Here is a 5,527-nt window from a genome sequence, read left to right as displayed (position 1 = left end):
TGCAAGAGGATCTGAGTCAGATGATGTTAAGTTGATATATTGCACATTGATGGCACTAAAGTATCATAAGTTAGTAGATCAGCACAAAGATGGCAAGTAATCATGATCTTTTCCTAATTGGGGTAAGTTGGGAAGTGTTTTGGTATTTTGGCCATAACTTTGGCTACGGTTGTCAAAATCACACATATGACCCCAATTTTAAAAGATCTCACGGCGCGCATGCTATCACCACCCAGTTATACTGATGTAGTACATGTTTTTTAGGTCAAAATTCCACTGTTTTCCCTTCTAAATTTATCATTTTAGATTTTCTTTCATTTTAACCGTTTCGGAAGTAAATCTGAGTCCGAATTGGGCTAGATTTTTGGTAGATTACTTATGTTATTATCTAGTTAATTTTAGTAGGAATAATATTCGGATTAAGAACGTTTTACAGCTATAAAGTCCGGCTTATGGGCTAATATTGGATTATTCTTGATTTTATTAAACTTTAATAGACATTAGAGACGTTTTTCTCTTTGTTTATTTAGGGCAAATCTCTTGTGTTCTTCTTTGTTTATTATCTGTTATTACTAGTCTACATGATAATTTCTATTCTGTTTGGCTTCACTCGGTGAGTATAGTTTTGCATTTAAAATGGTGTTTCTCTTATCTCTTTTTGTATGATTAGGAACTCCTTGCTATTCAAGTAGCTTCAATATGAACTTCGCCTTATTAGGTAATCTCACAAAACTTCAATCAAACTTTTATTATTAAACAACAAAATGAAGTTGAAGGGTTTTATCAAATGTGAGTTTTTTTTTTAATGGAGAGTGAAACTTTCACATTATATGAAATTTGGATGAGTGATCAGTATAATATTAATATATAATAGTTCTGCATAGTTGCAAATATTTTTTAGAATAATTAATATAACTAACAACACCCATTCGTAGATAATCTTTGAAGATTCCACATAGTGAGTTATGCATAATTTAAAGAATAATTAACAGGAATCCGGGAACTGGATAATCTTTGATGATTCCACATAGTAAATCAAGCATAATTTATTTTTATGTCATGTTTGGATGCAAAGGACAATACAGATGGATCAGTAGAAGTCGGTATTACACACCACATTGGATAATTAAAAGGAAATCGGAAATTGGATTCAAATACATAACTGAGCTCAAAGAGTAGTAATTAACGGGAAATCAGAAATTTTATACAAATGCAATAAACTAAACTCAAAAAGTAATTAACTAGAAATCGGAAACTGGATGCAACTGCATTAAACTAACGGAAAATTAGAAATTGGATGCAAATCCTTGAAAAAAATATAACGGGAAATTGGAATCGGTATGCAAATGCATGCATCAAACAAACCTCAAATAATAGTTAATGGGAAACTGAAAACTAGATGCAAATGCATTGAACGAACCTAAAAAAATAATTAACAGAAAATAAAAACCGAATGCAACTACATTGAACTAACTTCATAGAATAATTGGTAGGAAATCAGAAACTAAATGCAAATGCACTGAAATAACTTCAAAGAACAGTTAACGGGAAATCAGAAACGAGATGTAATTGCATCCAACTAACTTCAAAACATAAATAATCATAAACTAGATGCAGATGTATTAAACTAACCTTAAGGAGTTATTAACATGAAATCGGAAACTGGATGCAAATGCAATGAACTAATCTTAAAGACTAATTAACGAAACATCGAGAAATAGATGAAACTATACTGAACTAACCTAAATGAATAATTAACGGAAAATTATAAATTTGATGTAACTACATTGAACTAACCTAAAAAAATAATTAACGAAAAATTAGAAACTTGATACAAATGCATTGAACTAACCTCCAAGAACAATTAACAGAAAATCAAAAATTGGATGCAATTGCATTAAACTAACTTCAACTAATAATTAACGGAAAATCAGAAACTGGATGCAATTGCATTAAACTAAAATAAGAGATTAACTAACGGGAAATCAGAAATTGGATGCAAATGCATTGAAATAACTTCAAAGAATAGTTAACTAGAAATCAGAAAGCGGATGTAACTGCATCGAACTAACCTCAAAGCATAAATAACTAGAAATTGTTAAATAAATACAAATGCATCAAACTAACCTCGTAAAATAATTAACGGAAAATCAGAAACTGGATGCAGATATATTGAACTAACCTCAAAGAGTAATTAACGAGATATTGGAACCTGGATGCAAATGCAATGAACTAATCTCAAAGACTAATTAACGAAACATCAAAAATTGGATGCAACTGTACTGAATTAACCTTAATGAATAACTAACGAGAAATCATAAAGTTGATGCAATTGCACTAAACTAACCTCAAATAATAATTAACGGAAAATCGAAAATTTGATGCAACTACATTGACCTGACATCAAAAAATAATTAATGTGAAATTGGAAACTGAATGCAATTACATTGAACTAACCTCAAAGAATAATTAATAGAAAATCATAAATTTGATGCAAATGCATTGAACTAACCCTGAAACATATTTGTATTATATGTAGGGGGAATAGAATGTCTCGACAAATATAGTTTTGTATTTTAAATAGTGTTTATCATAATTCTTTTATTATGATTGGGAATGTATGTCTTGCTATTCAAGTAGCTTCAATATTATATTTGCCATAGTACAAATTATCGCGATATCTATCGAGATTTTAGCAATAGATACAAAAATATCACGATATATGAGACTACAAATATCAGTGATATTTTGACGATTTCAATGATGTTTACGATATTTAGAATATTGCGATATTTGGCAATATTTTGTGTAGGTAACAATTTTATTTAATATTTACCATTATATTTCAAATAAATACAAAAGATATATCGTGATATATCAAGAAATATCCATAATATCCATGATATTTGTCGATATTTTGGATATATCCACGATATTTGCATGTGAAACAATGTAAAATATCCCTAAAGAGAATGATATATCCACGATACATATCAAGAAATTGAGTATCGATAAATACTCATATCCCGATATTTTGTACTATGACTTTCGCCACATTGGACATTCTCACAAAACTTCAATCAGACTTATATTATTAAACCTAACAACAAAAAGAAGTCGATGGGTTTTTTCAAGGTTTGGTGCTTCATTTTTATAGAGAGTGGTGCAAGAAATTTGAATGAATGATTAATATAATTTTTATATCTCATAGCTTAGTTACTAATATTTTTTAGAATAATTTAATATAATATCATCCGTTTGTAGGACGCATTCGAAAGCTAGTATAGAGTTATAGACCAACTACCGTGACATAAAGAAAAAAAATGCTACACGTCATGAACAATCTATGCATTTGTGTAGCTCTCTCTCTCTTGTAAAACAAGGATTAATTGATTAATGATCAAAAAGAGTAGGATGATATACTACCTATAAGTTATTGTCGTTTAGGTCATCTTATACTGAATTTCAATCTTCTTATCAGGTTTCCACTGGAATGACTATGATTCATGCTAGGATGTGCTCAGTTAGTGTTGAAAGTTTTGGGACTGGTAAGGTTCAGATTTCTGATGCCATCTACCCCCAGTTAGTGTCTTCTTTTTTTGTTGTAATGTAATTTGAGTCGGAGATGTTAGGATTTAACAATATGATAGTATGGCTAGCCCTAATGCAAATGGTTGTTCATTTTTGCAGGTTCGATCTGATCATATTTGTGAGAGAGAAGGATTTTGGGAGGGTTTAGGACTTCTATCTACTCTTGCGAAGGGGAAAAGGAAAGGCCAAGCGGATATCAAACAAAAAGCTTCATTTGGAAACTAAGAAAAACCAATGAAGTAGCAGTTTAAGGAAGGAAAAAAAATCTTGATGATTACGATTGTGTTGTTCTAACTGATGGATCTTGGACTACTCAGAAGGTAGGAGCAGCTGCATCTTTAATTTATAACAAGGAATTCCAGCTGGTTGGAATCATTGTTGGTTTAGCGAAAGAGTTGAATAATAACACGATGGAGATGCTTGCAATCGTTAGGGTCCTGATATTTGCAGAGTTTGTTAAGGACTGTGTAAAGTGTGATGGTCCTCCTTCTTGATTGGCACTGATAGTAGTAGATGTGAGGAGTTTATTAGAAACAAACGGCCAAAGAACGACCAGTCATAACATTGGTTGAATATGGAAGATAAGAGAATCTTAATTGAACAGTTTAGAGAAAAAACAAAATTGGATATCATTGTTGTTAAAAATCTTATTGTGGGTGAGTGTGATTACTTGGCTAGGATGTATGGTGTGTATTTAAAAGAAGTAGAATTTATTAGCAGGGAGAAGTTTAGGCTTCTCCCTAAGAAAGTCATCAACGATTTGAGGTTGGTTGACTGGGTAGATTATTAGGAGGCTGGTTGTTTCTTGTTCTAAATATAAAACAATATTTATGGGCATCTCCACTCAGCCATGTAATTTTGAGTTAGATGCCAAGTAATTGAAAAATAAAAATGGAGGCAAACACAATATCAATTCTGATTTGGTATTAATTGTATAGAAATCTCAACAAAATTACTGGAGTATTATTACATACCAATTGAGATATATATATATATATATATATATATATATATATATATATATATATATATATATATATATATATATATATATATATATATATATATATATATATATATATATATAGTTCTAAAAATATGGTAAGAAACATCAATTGATCAGCACATCTTCATTCAACCTTTTACCTAAAATACTTGAACCAAATACATTTGAAACAACACATTATAATGCAATTTTCGTTGGTAGAGTTTATTTCAAAAGCAAGCTTTGGCATATCACAGATTGGTAGGAAGATAGACAATGGTCAGTTACATGGTACCTCGAAACTTGCAAAAAACACTAAGTGAGGTACGAAAGGTAAAAGCAGAAAACAATTATGAACTAAAATCAATAAAAATTATTAAATTTTAACAAATATGAAAGGAAAACTTATTCGCTCCTAATTGGCTCATCTAGTGGGGGTAATATTCGTTAACCCTTAATTTAAATCTGAATACTTTTATTTTTTATTTTTATTTTTTGTTTAAGGTTCGTTGAAGTGAAGAAGGAAACTCTATGCGTTAAGTAGGAAAAGTAATGGTGCTACAGAGATCTGTGGGTACTCTGAAAGGCGCAAACGGCCTAGTGGTTTGCTTGTTGTTCTGTAACCAAGTGTTGCTGATGTGAATTTCTTCTCATTTTACATGTAACCAAATAGGTTTAGTACTGCTATCTAGCTGGTTCAAACATACAGAATATGTAGTTATGTATAGCACCTGTGAAGCCCCAAGGCAGTGGTGAGTCCAACTATCCCAGCACCAACAATAACAATATCTTCAACAGTCTCCATTGACAACAAAAGCAATGATCACCTTCACTTTTCCTTGTTGCTGCTACTACTAACTACTAAGTAGATTGAAGCCTGTCTTGACAAGAGAAGGATAGATTTGGGCATTTGGCAGTAGCAGGGACCAGGTAAGCCATGACATCACTGCA

The 5,527-nt window shown here is 31.2% G+C and overlaps 1 long non-coding RNA gene across 1 annotated transcript; it reads left to right on the top strand.

Annotated features, from left to right (window-relative positions):
- The first annotated feature begins 3,292 nt into the window (after positions 1-3,292).
- Positions 3,293-4,504, top strand: LOC147476174 (uncharacterized). Its single transcript, XR_015207951.1, has 2 exons — positions 3,293-3,548; positions 3,691-4,504. It is a non-coding gene; the product is annotated as an uncharacterized LOC147476174 (long non-coding RNA).
- The last annotated feature ends 1,023 nt before the right edge of the window (positions 4,505-5,527 follow it).

This window comes from Coptis chinensis, chromosome 9 (assembly GCF_015680905.1).
Source record: "Coptis chinensis isolate HL-2020 chromosome 9, ASM1568090v1, whole genome shotgun sequence".
NCBI lineage: Eukaryota > Viridiplantae > Streptophyta > Magnoliopsida > Ranunculales > Ranunculaceae > Coptis > Coptis chinensis.
This window is presented reverse-complemented; position numbering and strand designations above follow the sequence as displayed.